Source organism: Lonchura striata, chromosome 1 (assembly GCF_046129695.1).
Source record: "Lonchura striata isolate bLonStr1 chromosome 1, bLonStr1.mat, whole genome shotgun sequence".
Taxonomy (NCBI): domain Eukaryota; kingdom Metazoa; phylum Chordata; class Aves; order Passeriformes; family Estrildidae; genus Lonchura; species Lonchura striata.
The window spans coordinates 33,989,702-34,013,888 of NC_134603.1; the positions used below are offsets into that span (position 1 = coordinate 33,989,702).

The window sequence follows — 24,187 nt, forward strand, 5'->3', positions numbered from 1 at the left end:
GGATCATAGCTCCAGGGTTCAAATGAAAGACCTGCTTCATACATTCTTCTGTGGAAAGTATAGGAAACACCTTAAAGACCCGTGTAGGAATTACATCCCAGCTGTTCAAATACAATGTTTATCCATGGCATTGCTCATCTATGGGCTGATCAAGAAACTCAAGATGATATCTAGTTCTTCCAGGTTAACCTCTTTAGAAATCTTTGCAAAGGAATCGAGCTTCATCCCTACATATGGAAAGAGGCAGGTGCCTTTGAAGATTTACAAAAGGAAATCCTGCTTTCCTAACTGCAGTGCCTGGAGGTCTTCAGGGGGACTCTCTTCATTGATCAGAGAGAGAAGACACCTTTAGGTAGCTGCTACATAAGTATTTAAGACCCAAGGGGCGCCTTGGCTACACAGGCTGGATCCCACCCTCACAATCTTATTCACCTTTTTAAAGCAGCACATGAGCAGGCACTATTGTTTCTTTCCTCTTTTGTCTCCACACCACTTACTAGCTTCTCTTCAAAGCCTAGTTGTTGGATTAGAGTCAGAAGTGGTAATGGAGGACTTTCTATATCCTGAGTGACACTGCAGTGATTCTCTAAATAAAAAGGGATAAGCTTTCATTAAAAGTGCACATTTAGCCTCATGCTCATGGTGATGCTGGCACAGTCACACACATGTTACCACACTTCTACTGTAGACACACACAGTGCCCCAGTGTGTGGGTTGAGAAAGTGTCACCAGGTACCTGAATATCTTACAGCTCACTGTTGGCCATGTTTCCCCTCCTCACCCCAAGCCACCAGCTCCAACCACTTTCACTGTTCTTTGTGGACCCTCTGTCCACTTGCTGAGATGAACCAACGCAGTAGGCAGGCAGCCAACAGAGTGTCCCACTGCCCTGATGAGTTCATTCAGCACTCCAGGAGGTGAGCCAAGAGCCTGGCACGAGGAAGAACACTGCTGCAGGCAGAGGATGGAAGATCAAGGATGGGTTTCTCCAGGGCAGCAAGCTATTCTGCTGTCTGAGAGGAGACAAGAAACCTCACCCTCTGTTGCAATAAAACCTCTTTAACAAAATGGGAGTTATCAGACAACCGATCAGAAATTTCAGGGGGAGCTGATTACAGTAAACCTCATGAAAAAAAGTTGGGTTGCTTTAATTGCCAGGCATGACATGCACAAACCCACCTTGTTCACACAGCCTGTGTGCATTTACATAGGCAGATTTTGGATTTCTGTTAGTTTCCTTCATGTTTCTGGAGCTGCATGCAAGCCAGCTGTCTCAGTAACCAGGAGGATTAGGTTTAAAAATCAGAAACCAGAGATCTGAAATTCTCACGTTATATCTTGACTCTTACACTTGAAGCTTTACAAAAAAAGGCTAAATATCTTCAGACTACTGATAAAAGTCAGGAGAGTTGGCAGTTTTGCAGGCATTTACAGGCTTGGCAACATATTTTTTTGTTTTTAAGTGAAAACAGACAAAACAGTGCACATGGTAGAATAACGAACATCTTGGCACATTGCAATTACAATACTGGAACAGACCACTATTCAGTTTTAATAGATGCTTTTGAGAAAAACAATCCCCTGTGTTCAGCTCCCTGTTACATTTATTCTCCAGAACTCTAGTGCCAAAAGCTTCCCCATCTTCTCTGTGGGCTTTCCAAACAGAGTTCACCTCCTGTGAAGCACCACAAAAATACAGCTGCTGTCAAGCAGCTCCTCTCCTTGCTAAGATGGGTTAGAGCCACATCACAGAGAAATGGCAGTATGCAGTGCCATAATTACATTCAAACCAGCATAGGATTTTTTTTTTTTTTTTTTTTTTTGAATACAACATCATGGACTTTCTAGTCTTTTGCTTCTATATAGAAACTTCATGAAGTGTTCTATGGATAGTCTAATACTGATCTACAGCCTGGAATTCTACAGCACAGTACCACATCTAGAAATCTTCCAGTATATATTCCAGCAATACTACCAAATTTGCAGATATAAATACTATAATGCAAGCTTATATTTAATTTAAAGTTAATTTTTGCTGCAAAAGAAGTAATTATAAAAAAAAGGAAATAATTATAAAATTTTGAGTGTAAAGGTCAACCTTTACAAAAAATGTTTCAGTGTAACCAAACCACTGATGGTGGTTATGACTGGGAAGGTTCAGAACTCCAGGATTAATAGAGCACACAGTAACAAAGGCTTACCAACCTTTTCAGCAGATTCTGAAAGTGGGTACTAAAGTTCTGGGAAAATCACTGACACTAAATCTGCATAAACCATAGGATAAAACAAGTATTAGTTTCCTCAGAAAATAAAATTCTTAAGACACATGAAATTAAAATGGAATTACTGTCATGAGTTAACAGCTTTTGAGTATGAACAAGCAATGTTAAACAAAGATCTTGCAGGGGTCCTCAAAAGCAGTCTACTGACATAACTGAAATGTGCTAAAATAATTCAGCTAAAAAAGAGTCTGGTTTGGCTATTAATTTAATAATTACTGTGCTGCATTCTGAGGTGGCACTGCTTAGAGCCTTGAGCCTTTCCACTTTACAGTGTCCTCTCCAAGCACATGACAGCATTGAACTTGCCCCTCTTGGTAAGAATAACAATGGAGTTACTGCACTCTGATGATATGGAAATGATGAATTAGCGTTGGAGCAAGTGAAAGACAAAAAAAAATTTTGAGGGGGGGCAGGAGAGAATATTATGCTGCTGATCCAGCTGGAAAGGCAGAGCAATGACTTCAGGCTTGTTAAAGGGAGAAGCAGGATGACTTGCTGCCACTGCTAGGGCACAGCACAGGGGACTGTACCCTCTCCCACTGCCTTCGACTGCTGTTTTTTACACATGTAACTGCTCAGGGACAAAGTCTACAGGTAACTGCAGTGCAAGGACAGACACAACTCAATGGAATATTCACTATGTACATACAGCCCCTCCTACTTCACCTGTAGCCCACTTGATGCAGCTCTACCTGTGATGGAGGCATTAGGAAGTTGTAGTATGAGGAAGACGACTGGGTCTTATGGTGTCACAAAGCTCTCTTGAGAGCTGTGTTATTCAGTGTCTTCTGATTTAATATCTTCAAAATCTCCAAAGATGGCAGTTAAAATTTAAACAGGCATTCTGAAAAGACACTCTTGATCCCATTATCAGTGTCGTGGATGGGATTACAGTGGGGGTGGTAATGGTGGAAATGTTTTAGGAGAGATCTTGTATCAACAACAGGAGTGGCCACTAATTGGATTCTTTCTATGTCACCGCAGAGTTGTCACGGGACCCTCGTTCTCTGTTGAACACTGCAGCTCACAAGGCGCTCAGAAAGGAGCTTTCTCAATTGTTATCACATCAGTCTGCCTTCCCACTCAAACACAAATCCCCCAAAGCTCTTTCTAAAGCTAAGGAAATCATGGAACCCATGACTCCCATGACATCTGCAACAAAGTGTCCTGCCTCATCAGTGTGAGAATGGGCCCTGACATTACACAAGGCTCAAACTCCTGATCCTGCATGAACATTCAGTCATATATCAATATATACATATATATATATATATACATATACATATATATATATATATGTTATCAAGTGCAGGATGTAAGTTAAACAAAGCTAGATAAAAAACCTGAAAACTGTCAAAATAGTCTGCAGTAAAGTGTTTATAGCCAGAACAGAATTTGCAAATATTTCAGAATATTCTTTTCCTTAGCTGTCTAACATCCACTCAGTGTGGGTCTTATAATGGCTTTCATTTCATTCATGTCATTTCATGACATTTAGGAGCACTGTCACCAGCATCACAACATTTTAAATAAACTGATTTTATCAGTTCCTGACTGGAATAAAAGTGGTTAAAATAATTTTCACACTGTTACTTGTAATCTCTAGGATACTTCTGGATTTCTACATGCATTTTTTTCCCTAACAATGTCTAATTTAACCTACTTTTTGAAGGTGCATTTACATGCCATTTGGAAATTCACCAAGGGGGTTTTTTCAATGTAAATTACACAAATCATATTTTTTTTCCCTCTGAAATAGAAACAAAAATCAATGAAAGGCCAAGGAGACGTGCCAAGAAGCAAAAACTGAAGTTGTATATTGTGACGTAATGAGCTCACCCACCTCAAGTTTAAAGTGCTAAGAAGAGGAAGCCCCTGACAAGCAATAAAATGACACATAATTAAGACAATTCAAGGCAGAATACATTCTGGCTGTAAAACATTTTCATGTGCTCTACCTAACTGCTCAGAGCACTGAGAGAAAAAAAACCAAAACCAAAACCAAAAAAACAGGGTGACACTTTGAAAACTCTGTGAAGACAATAAGTATCCCACCTAATTTTCATTAGCTGGGGGAAAAAGAAATGCACCAGCTTTTGTGCAGTGCAAGTTGCCTCACATCACAAACAGAGTTGATAGTACAGACATGCCTGGTATGTTCAGCATTCCATATCAAGCAAAGATGAATTAGCCGCAACAAAAATGTGTTACAGCTTTCATGCAGCAGTTTATGGATTTTTTTTTGTACCTCTGGAATTTTTTACCTTGAGCATATCATGGAACTTTTACTGTCTCAGATCTTTTTATAAGATTATTTTTATCTCACTGTGAGGAACATCTTTGTGAGCTCTGAACACTTTTACAGCTGCTAGGATGCTAATGGGAACTTCATGTGAGTACCCAGCACAAGTGCTCTCAGGAAAAAAAAAAGCCAATGTCAAAGGAAGGTATGTAGAAGTCACCATAAATATGTCTTTGAATGTTTACCATCTGGAACAGTAGATTACATTTTGACAAGAAGCTGGACTGCCCCGTGGGCATTGTCTTTTAAACAGCCCCATCATTATGAAGGAAGGAAAAACATGATTTGCTGTTCTTAGTTTCTCAACAAAATTTTCTGGCAGTGCTAGAGAAACTAGCTTGTTTTTTTTTTTTCCCTAGTAAAACAATAACAAGTTGGGCATGTGTAATTAGTTATGCACTTTCTTCAAAAAATATGGTTTCTTGTAGGTCAGCTGATCTGTGATCCAGTGATACCCACAAAGATGGAAAGGTTTCAGTAAGGCAGTGACAGCATCAGGCTCTGCAGCTTGCAGTGCTGCACCTCAGCTTTGCTGGAAGTCTGAACCTCTGTGTGCTGAAGCTGGCGTATTGAGCTTCTCACAGGACATACTGGGAGAAAGAGGAGAAATCCAATATACAAGACTTATATGTGGAGTTATAATGAGGTTTTCCTTTGGTTTTGTTTTTCATTTTAAGCTTGTAAAAGTTTCCATCACTTTTTACAATGAGAAAGTGTAGACTGAGAGAAAAAACCAAAATGGTCAAATTTATTCACATAAATCTTGGTCTGGTTGTACAGTGATTTTTGGGATTTAGCTAATTCTCTGTTTCAAATTGCTGTGGATGACTTCTGAGGACACATTCGTACTTAAGAGTGTGCTTGAAAATACAAGCTGAGAACAGCCTGTAAAGAGGCCAAATAGTCTGTTCAAGGAAAAAAAGCAAACATAATAGTTGGTTTGAGGCAAAAATATATGTGCAAAATGAAACATGGGTTTACGGGCATCGTTACACAGTTGAATACCAAAATCACAAAGCACCAGCTATAAATCCCCTTGCTCAGCCTACTAAACAGATCTTATTTCAGAGCACACTATATACAGTATTATATATAGAATATCTCACCTGTAAGTGGTGAGGACAGTGTTAGATTTCTTTCACAAGTAGGAGGCCAATAATTCATAAGCACCAGAGGTATGTGACAGTTACTGTGAGGAACTGTTAAGGTGCAAAAGAAGCAAATAATCAAATTATTTTTTTACTCTGCACAGGAAAACAGCATATATATATATATATATATATATATATATATATATACAGAAAATTTTAAACTAAACAACTCCAAACCAAATAAAAGGAAAAATAATCCATCCTCTAATTTCTCTATCTAGATAATTTAGAATTAAACAATGAAAACATCTTTTCTGATAAGCTAACATACTGTAATTAGCGATAACATTTCTGATTTAGTTCATTTGCTGGGCTTCCCACGCTCCAGACATCAATGAACTTAATAGCGGAATTAAATGAAAATTATAGCAGAGTACTTCCATAACTAATTTCTAATTATATTTCTGCCCCTCTTCCTTCCTAAACATAAATTTTTGCCTACTTCTAATTAACACTTCAAATCGCTAGTTTAGAATCGATAAATATAGCGAGTCTTTAATGATCCATTATAGTGATGCTACTTCGTTTTCAATGACTTGTAAAACTTTCACAAACAGATCTGCAAATGAATTACATCCATCTGCTCTGCTGCAGCTGCAAGAGCACCATTACTTTGTACCCTGACTTTCCCTGCTTTCCTGATTTTCTCTTAACTTTATGCCCATGTGTAAGCCAAACCGTCTCGATGCCGATTTTCAGGAGCCCAGGCAGGTCTCTAAAATGAGTCTTCAAACTTTACAGACATCTCAAACGCACTTTCAAAACAGTCTGGTTTGCCTCCCAGCTGAGCCCCAGGCAGACTGCGCGCTGCTGAAGCATCCTGCTTAAAACCTAGGAAATGCTCTGCCGCGGTCCCTTCTCCCTCCCGCCCGACCACGCCGTTTCCACGGCTGTGCTGGATGGAGCACGGCGGCGCTCGCAGAGCCAGCGCCACCCGCGCCCCCGCCGCGTCCCCGCGCCGCTCCGGGCACACACACACGTGTGCGCCCAGCGGAGAGCGGTGCCTGCGGGGGCAGCGGAGGAGGCTCCCGCAGGGCTGGGATACACCGCTCCAGGGGAGATTTCCCAATCTACACCTCGGAAAGCGTGACCTTAGCGGCGTTAAGAGTGTTAGCTCTGTGAAGACAGCCAAGCATCAGGCTGTGCTCGCTGTTATCTGTCAGCCGTACAATAGCAGCATTGATAAGGCAGCAGCAACTGGCTTTGACAAGTGTGCTGCGCTAGCATTCCTCTGAAAACCGTGAAGAAAAAAAAAAAAAAAAAAAGAGAGAGAGAGACAGAGAGAGAGAGAGAGATTGAGAGAGGCATGAGGTACCTTTTACTTTACCTGAACAAAATGTGCGGTTTTATTTTTCCCTCTGAACTGCTGGAAACGACTCTTCCCGTTTCTTCCCCAGAGCTAGGTATTTCTTCTTTTGCTTGCAGCTCACACTTGGGGAAGACCACACAGCTCCAGCAAGGCTGCCTCTCTCCCCTAATCCCCACTCGAGTGTGATGACACACACTAACCCCAACCATCTGTTGAAACACGTCCTCAAGCACTCAGCACAGTGGTGTGTCAAGACGGGCTGCCCAATCCAATCGCTGGGGTTGGGTGGCTCTTAAGGAGCTGGAGGCAGAGACAAGGGCAGAAACTATAAGGCTGAGAACTCTTTAGCAAAGTAACCTGAGATTTTGAGAAAGGGCTGCTATTGAAAAAAAGAGCAGAAGGGGGAGGTACTCGCGGGAAGGTAGAGGGAGTGGATTAGTCTGGTGGCCAGTTGTGTAACTTCTCACAACTCCTTGTATTCCCAAGGGACCACTGGGACCCCTTCGCAGTGGGATGCACAGAAGCACAAGAGCAACACTAGCATGTTTTGTGGCGGGTCTTTTGAGGGCAATCTCCTCCGAGAGACGCTATTCTAAAAGAGATAAATGGTGCCGTTTGAAATCCTGATAAAGTGCTACTGCGGGAGTCGTTTGCACGGCGATGTGACATCTGCATCCCAAAATCCCGACTCCTTACCGTGCCGCGGTTACCCCGTGGCTGCTTCCAGCCTTCCTGGGAGAACGGTGGAGAGAGGCTAGAGGAAAACCGGGGTGGGGGCCGAGGCGGGGAGAAGAGGGGATATCCGAAGAGCAAATATTTCTGCTTCTGCACTCAGACATCTGCGAGTCCTTCCCCCGAGCCCGCGCTTCCCGGGGCGCGGGCCGGCCGCCCCTGCTCTCCCAGCGGCCCGGCGGCGCACGCTGCCCGCCCGCCCCGGCTGTGCAGCGGCCGCTCCGCGCCCGCGGCGCTGCTGTGACAGCTCCGGCCCCGCTCCGCGGCCCCGGCTGCCGCCCCCGGCCGGGAAGCTGCCACCAGCCTGTTGCTTCCCCCCTTCCCACCCGCTTCCGCCACCGCCGCGCCGCCCCGCAGTGTCCTGCGGGATGCGGCCGCAGTTTCGGGAGCGCTGCCCTTCCCCCGGGACCCGTCAGCGCCCCAGTCGGGGCTGGGGGGCTCCGGGCAGTGCCGCGGCAAGTCTGGACTGTGTCTAGTCTGTACCTCAGTTGCCTTCTGCCACAAAGCAAATATTATCACACCTTCCTTCCTCTCAGGGACACTGCCAGGAAAAAGCCACTAATTTACAGAAGATGTCCGGGAAAGATAGATAAGGGACACAGAAAAGCTGCTAAGTGCCAGAGAAAAAGTTCTTTCCTTTCCCCTCCCTGTAATAGGATAGCGTGGAAGAGAGACTTAAAATCTCAAGGGTTTTTACCTCATTACCAAGTGCCTGACTTGACACTTGTATTAAATCTACATTTCACATTATGACAGATGTTGTTTTCTTTGAACTGAAAGGGAAGGACGTTGTTTTGGCATTAAAAGTTACTCTGAAAGTGTTAACATCCAACCTGAAGAAAGGTTTGCAATTGTGAAAAGACACACTCTGCCCAGATATATGAAAGCCATATGAGAGTCTTGAAATGTTGATTTGGCTTACTCCTTCTTTAATACCTTACATGAGGCTGTTTCTGAAAGACTAGTGGCAAAGTGAATACTTAATAAAATGTGAGATTCAAGAGCTGGGGTCTGAGCCCAGATAGCTGTTAGCAAAGCTGACCTGGAAAAGAAAGGAAAAAGAAGAAAATCTAGTCACAACTGTATTTGTCTAAATTCTTCCCCAAAGTGATGATACAGTGTCTGTTTCAGCCTATTACTCTGAATCTGCTATCACAGTTGTTTGGTATCCACTAAAACACTACTCCCTAATCTGCAAATTCCAGATAAATAAACAGCTGAATAATACTTTCAGCAATAATATGTGGTGAAGTAGAGATGCAACTACTGTCCCTGAGGTATTGTAAGATTCTTAATGTTGTCAATTATATCTTCAGGGCAAGGGTTCGGTTTGATTTTGTTTCATTCTAGCAGACTGTGATCTGTAAACAGGCTGGATAACCTTACATCCTTAAAAAGCCCTGGAGACTTTATTGAGCTCATCTGCATTTTCTGTAGCTGTACTTCTTACCAGTATTGTACAGTAACTGCATTAAAAATCTATAGTGATCAAAGGTGTGCAATATCAAAAAAGCCCGTCAAATTGTGCTGCATCATCTTGTGTACTGACTCATTTTCTAAAATGCAGCCTACCTCACAGATGCTCTGTTTTATTGGTCAGATGAGAGGCAAATTCAGCAGGGTTCAATCTCTAACCAACATGAATGACAGTTATGTGCATACGATTATTTTATGTTTTGATGTGGTATATGCTTATTCAATGTTGTTTATTATATCTGAGTATAAATATACATAAACAAGTTACTGAGCATTTGTGTGATGCACAGGCCCAGATCTGTTGGTTTTTATGCCTGTGTAAGCCAGGGATGCCTCTGCTGATGCCTATCAAGTCACAATATTGTAAAATTGACATGTTTAAAATGTCCCCTAATTTAGTGTTTTGTATACAGAGACACACACCCCACATTTCTCTTCAAAGACTCTGCCATGACTTGAAATACAAATTTTCATCTCTATTACTAGTGTTACTAATAGCCTTCAAACATCACGCGTGATCATGTTTTCACTTAAAAGCTACTGCTACTTGTGTGACTATAGCCAGATTTAGTTTGCTATGACAGCTTATAACAGACTTTACCACCACTTCTCCTCTATGCACACTGCCATCTGCAAAGAGTTTAGGTTTTAAGGCTGAAATGAAAGCTGCACTGAAGAGCCATACCCAAGATGCTGTTAAAATTATGCATCATAAAACAGGTTCTCAAGTTGACTGTCAAATCCTTGAACTCTTGCTAAGGTCAGGCTGCCCCCACTCACATAAGGCTGGTAACAAAGTGAATAACGCTTTATGCAAATAACTCAGGACATCCTAATATGCAAGATTAATTGTAGGTAATTTTAATATTGAGAAATAGTCACTCCTGTTTTGTTCCCACAGATAACATGTCCCTCACATAGTGGTTCCAATTGGTTTCCATGGTAGCCAACAGCAGCTTTAAGGCAGGGCACTGAGGTTCTCTCTGTGTTGCCTAGATTTTAACTCACCACCTTTTCTCCAGCACATATGGCCTTGGCAGTTTTGTGTGCCAGTGTGGAACATATCCACATAATCACACACATGCACCTCTGCTCAGGAATATCATGTAATTCTCAACTCTGGCATTTTCAGCTCTCAAAAATAATTAAAGGGGATTTTTCATTATTCCTGCAGCAACCTCAGTCTATCTTTCCTGCCAGTATGAATGGAAGATGACTTTTTATTTCCTTGAATCATTTTATGTCTACCCCGGATTCAATTATTTTTGAAGAGTTTATATAGGAACAGAAGAGGTTCTAGAACATGGCTATAAATCTACAGAAAAGTTTACTGTTAATGATATCTTGAAATGCATGCTCATGCATGAATAGCACGCTCATGCTCCTGTTGAGTTTCAATGATATCGCGTAGAAAATGAGATGTAATAAAAAAGCCTTTGAAATCCTGAATTGCAAAGAAAAGCTAAATAATTAAAACCCAATGTGTCTTTCTAAAGATCCCAGCAAACAGCAGGTTCCAAGAAGCACAGGAAGATATGTTGATGTGGAGCACAGTGAAACCTTGGAGCCACTTGCTGCAAGATGCAGAGAGGATAAAACGACATATATTCAAGTGTTTGGACAAGTTCATGGAGAAAAAAATTACTGCAATTAAATCCAAATATATAGCTTCTGGTACAGGGAATCCCTGAATCACCTGGAGTGGATCCTGGACAAATATTCTGTGCTTCTACTATTCTTACGCTTTGCCCCAACCATCCACTATTTTCCACTACTGGAGGGTGCCAAGCCTTAGTATATCTATGACTTAGTGTGGCACAGCTGCTTTTTCTTTCTTAAAGAATTTGGCAATTTTGGGGCCTCATGGTGGGTAGTATAAGAGAGATAAATTCCTTTTAAGAACTTCAGCCAAGATTTTTAGAGATTGGCTCATAAATCCATGTTCAGGAGTCTTAGTAAAAAAGGTCTGATCAAAAGTATTGAATATACAGCAGCTGCTGTATGCCAGCATTTAATTTTTGTTTTCTCCATATGTGGGCATTCCAAAGTCAGACATAGGCTCATGTAAAATTTTTGAGCTAAATCCTAAACTATATTTTGTTCAAAAGTCCACTCAACTATTTCTTAACCTGGAGTCACCTAAATTTCAGAAACACATGGTCTTTTAGAAGCGTTTCCTCCATGCAGAGACCCCAGTGCTGTGCAAGACTCAGGAGTCAGGCATCCCTTCACTACAGTCATCTAAATTGCTTCAGGGGCTCTCAGAACTCTTCTACCAAACATGGAGACATTTAAGTGGTATAGCTAAAGATCAAAAACTTGGCCAGAGGAAGAAGAAATAAATAACTTTGAGGACATGCAACCAAATGCCTGCTGGATAGCTTTCTTCTCACTGCCCCTGCTCAAACCTATTCACCTGAAAAAAAATATTCCAACAGTGATTATTCTGTGTAAAAACACAATAGGCTTAATGTACAAAAAATATTGAGAAATTTGGTGAGTTACATATAGCACACATGCAGAATTCTGTACCCTAGAAGTGTGGATGTTAATCCAGGCATCCCAGAACAATTCCCATATTTTCTGAGGAAATGTGCATAGGCCTATACATGTACTCTCTTAGTATGAAACCATACATGTGCTAGCTACAAAAGGATTGCTTTAGAAATGCATTAAGGGCATAGTTCCAGAATCAGGATTACCTGCCTGTGCATAGCTCTTGTGGGATGGAAGGATATAGACTTCAATTTTTTAAGGAAGCTCTTCTGCCCTGCTCCATTTTCCCTGCAATGGAATCAGATGGTATGGAAGTTATACCCAGCTACAACCTGTTTTAGGACTACAATACTAAAAACAGTTCCCCTGAGGGGTAACCAGAACAGAGGATAGAGTGCAGGTGAGACAGACAAAAGATCATAATTGACTCAATTCATCACAGGGCTTTACAATTTGTCAGGTTGTTGTCATCACTATCACTTGCCTCCAGAAGAAGATTAATAGCTGAAATAATTGTCAGTCTCGAATTTGTGTTTCTTCACTTACACCCACTCTCAAAACACTGATTCTTTTTGGTTACCATTTCTTCTAAGGTAACTCCCTCATTAGTGGTTGCATAGCAATTTACTACCAAACGAGATCACTGCAATAAAAAGGCACATGTCTTAGCCTAGCAGAAGAGCTGATTAAATTTGTCATAGGTGCTTTTTTTTTTTTTTTAGTATCCCAGAATTAAATAAAGAAGACCAAAAGAACTCAGCAAATGAAAACGCAGCATATTTGTCATGTCATTGTTAGGGAAAAAGAAAACAAAGCCAGCAAAAGTTTTTCCAAGCTAGAGCCTAATATGACTACTTAATGCACCAAGAAGCTGTGGTTCTTCCCTTCTCAGCTGCCAGCTGGACAAGAGTTTCAACTCCAGCGCAGTAAACAAGTGATCATTGCGTCTGGGAAGAGCTCAACACACCAGACAGCTGGAAAATAGGGGCAAATATAGGCAGGAAAATCAACAGATTTAACCAGTCTGCACAAGGTAGGTGATCCCATTCTCAGCAGTAGGGAGCACATCAAGGAGAGAATATATATGGAATCTATAAGGCTTTAAAAGTGTGAGAACTCAGAGAGCAACATGCTCTCAGAACTTGTGCTGACTTCACATTTTTGGACAGAGTTCAATTTCATTACTGAAAGAAATTTGAGGTAAACCATCCAATACTTAACAAAAATTGAAAAAATGCCAAAAATTTAGAAGCCAGAATGTCTCATAGCTTTTAATGTTAAGCATTAGTAAAGTGATGACCAGTGGACATCTTTAAGTCCCTCCCTCTTACATAATTATCATCTTTGCTCCTACTCAAATCTTTCAGCCTGAAAAAATTGCAATAACAAAGAATGAAGGATTTTGATGACTCCATGTTAAACTCACCAAAATCAGGAAAAGTGTAATTGTGAATGTTTAATATTACTCCTTCCCCTTTGAGCATGCTTCTACTATTGCACATAATCAAGGTACCGCTTGCCTAAAAAAAACCAACTATGTTCATGATGTTCTTCTGGACAGAGCGTGGGAATACACACAGTTTAACATACAGATTCATTTTTTTCCTAGAGAGTCAAGGAAGCAACAGCCCCTGTAGCCCTTTTAGTTTTATAACAACAAAGTATCAGCAAATCCCATAACAATTTAGGAAAACATTTCATTTAACCCTTTTGTGATCTCAGACACAATGATGAAAATATTTGGGGACAGAAAGAGCAGACACATTGCAGGACCAGCTATACCTCTGTGTACAGAAATTTTTGTATAGTAGCAGGGACCTTTCAGTCTCACTGAGAAAAGAAGCTAATATGCTTACCTTGCCTCACATATAATTAACTTTACAGTTACACCTGCTAAGACAATTAACCTCAAAAAAACTGGCATCTCATGTAAGGACATACAAATAAACAGGTAGGGCAATGCAGCCATAACAGCTGGCAATCTCATTCAAGGCCCTCCTGATCATAAATCATGACATAGTCACAACACCTAAGGTAAGCACAACTAAAGACATAATAGAGTTTTATGTCACCAAAAGAATGATAAAACAGTATTCATTGCATGGAGAAAACTTGACTCCAGCAAAAGTATTCTTAGAATTGTCTTGGGTGTAACTATTACCTTCTCCTGCCCAGGGGAATGACTTAAATGTCAATACCCATCTCTAAAAAAGTATGTGTAGATGTGTATAGGTAATGTTTATTAGTAGAATTAAATATATATGTATGTAAAACACATATATATTTACATGTGTATATAATTCTATATTTAAATTCTTGTTACTGGGCCTAAATTAGGGATATCATAGATTGAAAGCAAAATAAAGCCATAATAATGCAGTATATTTAGAAACATGATGTATAGATAACAATTCAAATGTAGTTACTCTAAAAAAAAGGAAAAAGAAGGAAAAAAGAAGGAAAGTTACCATCCCTATCCCACCAACCCACTTGCCATTCTTTTTGTAGGTGCCAAAATCCCATATGTTCCTCACTCCACTGCCAAAACCTCTAATTCACCTCCTGGAAACATCTATGCCTCACATCCTGTGTCAGTGAAAAAACAACAAAAAAAAGAAATTAATTGTAATTGTAAAGAAAACTGAAAAAGTGAGGGCAGACTGAAAACTGAAATGTAATATTGAGAAAGCCCAAGAGAGAAGAGCTGATGTGGGGTTGTGAGCTGCTGGAAGATATTTTGATTACTTTGCAGGTCAGAACAATCATTGAAGATGCATAAAAATCCCAGTAGCAGGTGTAGGTCCTGTATTGGTATTGCTGAGGATGTTCAGTGGTAATGGAAAGAGAGTTCCCATTTCTTTCCAGGCAGAACTAGTTTGGGCAGAGTAAGTGTCACCATCTAAGGGTCCCAATGCACAGCAAATAGTTCAACTGTATTGACTAGCTGTAATTGTGCTCTCCAAAGGCTAGGCAAAATTCAATATCGTAGCAGTGGCAGAAGGATTTGGGGGAGGAAGGAAGGAAAAAGGCATAGTACTTTGCAGAACAAGAAGGTACTAGTCAATCTCAGAAAGTAAAAGAGGCTGAGGGCATTCAAGATGATTGGCATGGCATTGAGAGGTCTTCAAAGAAGGAGTAAAGATTTGGACGGGTTAGGAAAAGGTCCTAGGGGAACATCCATCCTTGATCTACCTAAAGGAGGTTTTCATGAAAGTCAGAATTGGAAAAAAACAACATTGGGCTGCGGAGTGTTCTGGACATGGCATTTCCGAAAGGCTGTGGGTCAGAAGAGAAATTCCTGCCTGTTTTGCTGGTCTCTTTGCTCCTCTCTGTACTTTCTCTTCAACTGTGACACAGGAGGATCTGATTCTTCATCCTCATGGCTTTCCGTTTTCACTCTCCTCCACTGCCCTTTAGTACAGCAGCCACATTCCCTCTCTCTCCTTAGACAGTCCTGTGGCACTTCCCAGACTGTGAGTACTAAAGGGCAAGGGACACAGGGGAGAGGGAAGGGTCAGGACTGAAAGAGACAGAATGGAATTCTGTCTGGAAAAGCACTTTCTGCTTCTGATGCCACCATGGGCCTAAGTACCCCTTCAGGTCTCCTTTGTCTCTCCCTGTCCACAAAAAACCTTCCACAGCAGCAAAGGAAAGCTCCCAACAGAGAGTCTCATCTGCTGTCCTTAGGCTGACACTTACCCAAAATCTCCTGTCATGACAAAAGTAATTATTATTTACTCTCAGTGGTAATTTGGGGCACTGAATCTTTTCCAAGCTTATGTCAGTAAAATTGAATTTTAGAGGGACTGGAGCAGGAAGTTGTACTATTTGCCTGGCTGCTTTACTTTGTTTTTATTTGAATTCCATATTCGGTTGAAGGGAGGGAAAATATTTTTCCTCCTCATTCTGGTATCGATGAGTAGGAAGGTAGAACCTGGTTGGTTAGATTAATGTAAAAGGCAGAGCTATTCTTTCTTCTGTACTGTCCTAAGGGATTCAGAATATTTTTTATAGTTGGCTCATTCTCTTCCCAAGGCTGTACACATAGTTCTAAAAACAGGACAGAAATGCCATTTTGCAACTAGTTTCGAAACTTGTTTTTAATCTGCACTTTAATAAATCCAAGGCCTTTCTAACATTTTCTTCAAACTGGATGCTATCAGAGAGTCACTGAAAAATCAGAATTTGCAAAAGAACTGTAGTAAGGGCTGTTGTTTGATGTGCAGTCCAACAAATGGCTCCACTAAGGTGGCTATGAGCTCTACTCCAACTGCAGGTGATACAGCTTCCAAGGACAGGTTCACATCCAGCAAAAACCTCTGGCAGAAACAATCCATTGTTTCCTCTTGCTCTGCTCACATGTTTCTTGTTCTTGCTGACTTCTTTGTGTAAACATTAACTGACCACTTTGGTGGTTTTTTGAGTGGCTAAATTTTACTCAGGTTTAATCAGACCACAAAGCTATGAAAATTATAGGGCTGACACAAGAAAAGGCACAGAGCCAAGGGAGAGAAAAAATAAGATTCATCTTCCTTCAGAGACAATCTCATCTTAAATGGGCTTAAGTTGATCTTAAAATCAAATTTTAGAACTCACACAAACTCAGGACAAGTCAAACTGGAGAAACTTTACAAGGGCCACCTCTTCTCGGATGGTACAAAGGACAGAAAGTGTTCTACTAATGTGCAGTTGTCCTACTACAGGATATGAGACCTGTCCCTGAGATGCTGAATTATATCGAGAGGCAATCTTCAGATAAAAAGTATTATTTTTAGGTTTTAGCCCTGATGCTATTCAGGCCAGTCTAATCAACAATAAAAAAGTTTCAGTGGAGTTGAACTTGATTTCCTCATAATTATGATAGACTGAGGTTAGAGTCTCTGCCATGCTTGTTGGAGACACAAGGAGGCTGACCTTTCCTGTCAGGAAGGTAGCTTGACACAGGAGCTCCATAAATAACCTTGCTTTTGCTGGAGGTGTATTCTGCCAAAGAGTGCCCTTTTGAGGACATCATCTTTGGCTCTCAAGAAGGCCAAGATGGTATTTTCCAGATAAATGAATATAGAGGTTTTTATACCCACTTGTAAGGGTTTTTAAACCTGATTACACCCTCTGTGTGCTTTCATGATTTTGCTTCATAGGTGGTAAAGTGGTCTACCTGAGCTTTCTCAGAAGAAAAAGGAACTATATTTTATATAAATGTAAATATACGCATGTACATATACACACCATGTTTTATTGCATTTAAGATTTTTCCTATTAGTTGAGAGTCTCTGCGTGAATGAAAAAAAACTTTTAACCTGTTGTTTTTCCAGAAGCAGCTGACAGCCTGACTAAGCTCTGTGCTTTTACAGCCTCTCCCTGCAGTGGGACCAAGCAGACAGATCATTTCACTGAAATAAATCATGCTTACCCTTCTACAAAAATTCCTTTCACAGAATCCAATCCACAGCTAAGTTTTAAGACAGCAGTGCCTGAATTATAAGTAGCAATGTGATGGCTGATCAATAACTGTGTCACAGAACTAATAAATAAAGATATGCCAACAAACGACTAATTGCAGATCTTGATCCCTGCCTGACTTGTGCTGATGTGAAATCCCCCCAAGTGAAAGTGGTGGAGTGGAATTCACTGCCTAGTTTAGAAGCAATTTTGAGCTAGAGATCTGATCTGCTCTCTTGTGATCTTTCTTAGGAAAAACGAGAGAAGTATTTTATCACTGAGTGACAGTAATCATTGGCATATCATCAGGTCTTTTTTAAACCTCTCCACTTGTGGTGAGTTACTTATTAAAATAAAAATTGGTGATTTTTACCGGGACAGCATAGTTTCCTGCAAATTTTTTTCCATTCAACTGTTATTCCCAAAATTAGCACAAAGTAAGGCAGCCTGTGTTAACTCTTTCTTATGCTAAACAGCCCTTGTTAGTTTAACAGAACAAAAGCTTTGATTGTAAGTGCAAATATGTGTGAGAATCTAGAGTCAAAGCACATTGGTGTTTTTTTTTTTTTACTGAATGACTTGCTTTGGTGCAAGTTTCCAAATAAAGATTTAATTGCACCCACTTGGATCAATTACAATATCAAAGTACATAAGTTATAAAAACAGAAGGTGCGGACACAATGGCTATTTCAGAATCTGTTTTGAAAACAGATTAGACAGAGTTATAATGATCAATTCTTCAAAAGAATTTAGAGATTATCATAAACAGAACAGACTGTGGATTTTAATTGAAAACTCACTCTGAATTCTTTGTATCCCTCTACCCCAGCCTGGTCTCCTTCACAGCTTTTAACAAAATCGTTAATAAGGGGTTCAACAGGGGGGATTTAAAACCTGGAGATAAATACAGTTGCAATACCCAGTTCTTAATACTGCAGTGCCTGTGGTACCTTTGGGTGATCTCATTTCCTGCACTTACACTTTGACGTAATCACACTTAGCACCTGTACGTACAACTTAGCAATTCATTCCAGAAACCCAGACACTCTTCATGGGCCCCTTGGATTTGAGACTAGCTATCTGTGCCTTTCCAAGGAGAAATCTCACCCGTATATCCTTGAAAACCCTTTGTAGTTCTGAAATTCCAGTTTCTCTTTCCAGAGAGTAAAAACTTAAGCTAAAAGAAGAGAGTACTTTTTATATTTTGAATATTAGTAATCTCAAAGACATTTATTTAGATTATAGAAATTCCCTGGAAGGTCTTCTTGATAAGCATTATTTATGTGCATACAGTGCATATTAAAAGGAAGTGGTATCAAGGATGCTTTTGAAAAACAGGCTGACATTTCAGCCTCACCTAGCAAAATCAGAAGTGTTTTACGAGTATAGCTTTAATAGTTGTTAGATCAAGATATGAACACACATAAGTTCCCCTGCACATTGATTGTTGCAAAGTCAGGAACATATTGAAAAAATATAGAAAAAAGTTGATATACTGTTTGATAGAAGGTACCTCTTTATGAACAAGATGTGTTAATTAGGGCACATAATTTTTTCTTATGTAAAGATTGTATTTTCTGAGGTTCTTTATTTCCACAAGCAGAATGACGTTGCAGATGTCCCAGGAAAGGCCTTTCATGTACCATGTTTTCTGAAGACTCTTTCATTGGAGATGAATTTGGATCATTTTGGCAAAGCAAGGGTCACTGCAGAGAATGCCTCCCATTCAAAATTAAGCCTTGTCTCTTGTCCATAGGGTGAGATCTGGACCATTCTGATTCTTGCTAAACACACAGATTTGTTTCTCAACTGTTCCCAGCTCAGTGCCAGGGCACACCACTGCTTTGCTGTCACAGTCCCTTCAGCTCCTTAGAAATTCTGAGTTGGTCTTGGGCCCCACTTCTGGGGCACCCCAGTTTTTCAAGTGCAGAACACATCCTCTGTATCCATACAGTACTCTTATTGAGTTTGCCTCTGCAAAAGAACTGTCCCAATGTTTTAGGAGACTGAACAAAGCTTTTGGAAAAATTGTTGCCTGATAAATTTATTGACTTCTTGCTCTCCTTATACTTAGAGCTGATTTTTATCCATGGTTTCTGTCATTGTAATTTTCTCTGAGGGGATTAAGCGTTTTAATTGCACTGACAGAAAAATACTCAGTGATATGTCCATTGCATAACTGATAATAAAAATTGAAATATTCTAAAAATATCAGCTCATTTAGAGTATCAAGGACACCTTCAAGGATACTGAAGGATTAGCAGTCACAGCCAAAGATAGCCAGGTAGCCAATTCAAACACATTACAAAGCCTTTCTGAAAAGTAAAATAGCACTGTGGTTTTACATCAGATTGCATTTCCATACAATTCTGTCACTGTCTTTTTTTATATAACAAGCAGTCTCAGAAACAATTTTAGCAATCACCTACATCTCACACAAGTACAAATGCTGGCCTGACAGGAGCCGGGATGGACTGGATATGTTCCCTACAGTCCCTGTGGAGCTGCTTTGCATCCTCTGGCAGGCAGAGATGGCTGCCCTGGCACACAGCAGCAGCCGGCATGGGATGAGTGTGGGGACACCACTCACAGCAAAGCTACTGCGGGAAAGACAGGCAGAAAAACCTCTCAAGTGCATAGGGTTGGAACAGAGATGTATTTTGTTCATGATAGACTTATCCCCAGTGACTTTAGTTTCAGGCAAAATAATGTATCTCCTATATAAACCTAATTTGCCTACTGCCATGAAGAGGAAGCATGCAGGGTACCACAGATAACAAGAGCCATGATGACATCTAGCAACTTCTCCTAACTTTGGCACATGGCAAGGAAGTTAAATATGTGTCAGAAGAAGGGTGGCATGAAGAATGGGGTGCCTGACATGCTGGTGTGTCCTCCTCAGGGTTCATGAGCATGGGCCAGGCAAGTACCTCACATCTAAGGTTGCTACAGAGGTCATAACTTCAAATAATTTGCCTTCACTTCCACACTCTCCCCAAAGCATGTCACTATTGCTTCCTGGATTTCAGATGCAATGCTTTACATTTGAAAAAAATAAACAAACAGTGGGAGAAGGATACACTATTTTAGAGATAAGGTGATTGAGTGTCTTGGAAACCTTTAAACAAAATAGCAGGAATTCTACCAAATGGCCTATTTGTTTTATTTACCTGGTATTCAGGGCTGAGAGGTTTCAAAGTCAAATAACTGTAATGAGTCTTTAAAATCCATATTTGGGTAGATAAACAGATAGTGCTGAGCACTGCTGTTGTCTCCATCTTGTAAATGATAAGTAAATGGCCTCCAGGAATTGAGCAGCCACTCACTCAGGCAAACAAGTCAGTGGTTCTGGTGAATATAAATACAATGGGAATGAGAGTTAGCTCTGGGAAAGACCCTGGAATAGAAGAGTCACATACTTTCTGCCTACATTTTAAAAATTAGCAGTGGAAACAGTGGTGTGTCCCATCCTCCTTTTCTGTAATGCTTGATTTTGCCTTAAAAACATAGAACAAATGAAACCTAAAGGAAAATTATCTAAATTAATAAAGGTTATTGGCAGAAGAGGGAGAACATTTTTGGGCTCCAAGTTGAATAGAAATGAGCACAGAGACACTTTTCTAACCAAACTGTGCAGCTAACCTCAAAGGCTGTGAGGTGATATGCTTAAAAAATGCATTGTAGAGGTTCTCATTTAGGGACAAGCCCACTGGTGTGCAGCCAGGAGATTGCTCTGAAATCACACCATAACTACACAGCAGAATTAGCATCACAGTCTCTGGGGAACAGCTCCCTTTTGGTCAAAGTATTTTACAGATAGGTTGCCAGGAACTGGAATCCAGTGGAAACAGCAGTTCCCAAACTAGGACTCACCCTCTCTCTGGGAAAGAAGGAGGGGGGGTATGAGAGATAATGTCAGGGCTGCAAACTGAGATGAGTGGCTGTAATCCTGAATGCTGGATGCTGAATGAGCTGGGGAGGAAAGCGGAGAGAAGGGTCATGAACGGTAGAACTCACTTGGGAGAGGGGCGCAGGAAAAATAGTTTGGGAAATGCTGCAGCAGAAAGCTTTTTTTCCCAAATCCCTCCTTTTTCATTGCTCCTTCCTTGAACAAAAGCAGCCCATGCAAAGACAAAGGCTTAAAACTAAAAGGCCTGACACGTATTTCCTTGTCTCAGTATCAAATATCTCCTGTGATATTTACAATTCTTATTCCATAAATAGAAATACTTGAACACAGAGCTCATTTCCTGGTTTCTCAGAAAATGACATCCTCTTCCTTTTTGCGAGTTTCCCACATCTCTCCATGCTTAATGCTGGTGGCCTGCTTTCCCCCACCATTGTACTGGTTCTCTCTTCCAGCAGCTACAGCCTCACATTCGGTAACCTTTGCCCTTCCATTTGATCAGAGCCAAAATGCCATCTTTAGAAAACTAATGTACCAGAGAAAATGGAAATATGAAGCTAGGCTGCCCACCATGCTGTTATCTTAACCTGTTTCCACTGAGGTTTATTTTCTGGAATACACCTGTTGATTTTAAATCCATGAAAGATTTTCTAAATGAACTGAAGCATCTGAAGACTCAGGATCTCCTTAGGAGCAGAGTCCCTTTTAAAACTGAACCTCTATTAATAGTGTTAAAATTGAGGCAGAGCAACTATTTACTGAAAAAGAATAGTACTTTACCTGCAGGTTTCTTTGAAGTCTTCTTGTCATTACTAGAAATTTCACTGAATTATCTTCCATCCCCCAAATCAGCTTTCTGCTGACACAAGAGAACTTCACCTTCTTTTTGATCCTACAAGTGAAGCCATGTGGAAATGATTGAGAGTGACGTCACAAGTTCAGCATTATGATTTAAATTCAGGATCGAGCAGAAGGAGGGAGAAAAAAATTACACGCATTCATGATTAGTATGTTTGGGTCATTCAGATGCAAGCTTAAAAAAATTAAAAATAAGGTCCTGTCTTGGTAAATATAGAATGTACCATGGAATCTTTTAATAGGAACTATTCTTTGCCTGTATATATATATGTATATCCAAAACTTTGGCTTCTTCCACAGTCTTTCATTGTTTATGTGACTTTTTGATTGCTGTTGTCAGTACCAGAGGTAATAATATAACTTAATAAGGCAAGGACAGCCATTTCCATGCCTGAAAACACATGCTCAAACTCAGGAAGCTGTACATAGAGTGGGGTAGGACTTGTGTGTTTTCTCAGAGGGAAGAAGTGTAGTAGTTCCATATTGTTCACTATCCGCAGTTACCTTTGGCAAGCAATCAAATAGATATTAGTCAAAAAGAGAAACATGTAACAAACTAATAAAGTGGCTTTGGAAGTACCTGTTTTACTAATTCATAGCTGATATTGTTGCTAACATGTACAAGTTTCCTCAGAGTTTGCTACTGTAGAGCACAAGGTTACAGTTAGGATACCAATTAATCTATCTTGCTGCAAGTGGTTACTACCTTCCCAAGTAGTCCTTTAACTTGATCATTACAGAACTTAAAGTGAGATGTGGTCTTTATGAAAGCAATGTTTCCAAATGGAATATTTTGGGGAAAGTTATGCAATAAACACAAGTTTCAAAAAAATAAAGATATGTATTATATATTATGTTATAACATGGGCATTTGTGTTAGTGTCACTATCTAGTAAATATAAAAGATGGCATGCAAATTTATTTTGCCCCTTTCCAGGCACTTCTTGGTACCTTTAGTTAGAGACATGAGACCCTGTCAATCTTCAGGGCCAAAAACTGGCCATAGGATGAGATTCCTTCTTAATCTGTGCTAAGCAAATGGAAACACTTTCCCTGCTGGAGTTGCAATCCCCTTTCATTGGGAATTTCCATATGGTGTCAGGCCAAAGCAGAGCATGTATTACGTGCTGTTGCTTCTTCACAATGAGAAGTTTGCTGTAACTCTTAAGGGCTATTTTTGCTCTGCTTTTAAATCACCATTTTGGCACCCAGGCTACCTGCTTTGCCACCAATTTTCTTCTATATCTACCCTGATTTTCTTAAGCTTACCAGACCATATGTCTTTGATGGACCTACCCTGTTGTATATACCACCCATCCCTGGCCTGTAGCCCTGAATCTAACTGCTGCAGAAATTTAATTTGAGCCATATCTTTTCTGGGACAGAAATTCCATACTTCTTTAAAGGCATCCAGTGAAAAAGAAGTCTCTGAACTTAGACATTGATTTCAATGAGGATTTTGCTGCTGTATGCACAGCAGAACCGAGCTATTAACTGCTGATAAAGGATTAGCTCTTTGAAATATCGTTTTTACTTTGATGGTTTTTTAAGGAGGAAATTAAAAGAATTTAAAAGAACATTTAGATTCAATGATCAAGTATTAAAGGCACTTAGAAGTTCTCAAATTAAGGATCATTTAATAAGGCATGGGTCACATACAAATTTACAAGAATATAGTTGGGGAGAATTTTGAAGTTTCCCAGATTATCATCATTCTGGTTGAAGTAATTTGTCTGAGATTTTATGGGGTTTTAACAGTTTTAGCACCATCTATCTGGCTTTATACACATATTTAAAAAAAAAGGAATATTGAAAAACTGACAAGACCTTGATGTTCCTCAGAAAAAGTCCATAGCATTTATTAAAAGACTGGATTCCCTGCCTCTTAAACAAAATCAGTAATTTTATAACTAAATTCAGTAATTTTATAATTGTTTATAAATAAACAAGATTATGTTTGTAGAGCAGCTACTAAGGGTTAGAGAAGAGGAATCTACTACAATAGCTATTTATTTCTTAGCAGTGGGATGTTCACAGCTAAGTGAAGTGTAGTTCACAGCTATTGCACTTTAAAAAACACTTTTCTATTTATAAGCTATCCCAGTGTTCTTTGACTCTTATCAATCCCATTCATTCATTTTGTCTGTGTTGCATGTTTTTTCCTGCCTTATTCAATATCTGCAGCTTTCTGTATTAGTTATTAGATTGTTTATTCCTTCTTCTTCAGGATTG

At 40.2% G+C, this 24,187-nt stretch overlaps 1 protein-coding gene across 7 annotated transcripts in view; it reads right to left on the minus strand.

Moving 5' to 3' along the window:
- Nucleotides 1-24,187, minus strand: part of SULF1 (sulfatase 1) — a 301,035-nt gene that overhangs the window by 114,316 nt on the left and 162,532 nt on the right. For 2 of the 7 annotated variants that reach the window (XM_021555564.3, XM_077783265.1), the window contains exons 1-2: nt 7,063-7,482; nt 5,691-5,783 (exon numbers count right to left, since the gene is read on the minus strand). The exons of 3 other annotated variants lie outside the window; for them this stretch is intronic. The gene's annotated coding sequence lies outside the window, so the exon portion shown is untranslated. Of the gene's footprint in view, nt 1-5,690; nt 5,784-7,050; nt 7,483-24,187 lie in introns of those variants that run through there. 2 more of the 7 variants (XM_077783267.1, XM_077783270.1) reach the window with 2 other exon arrangements.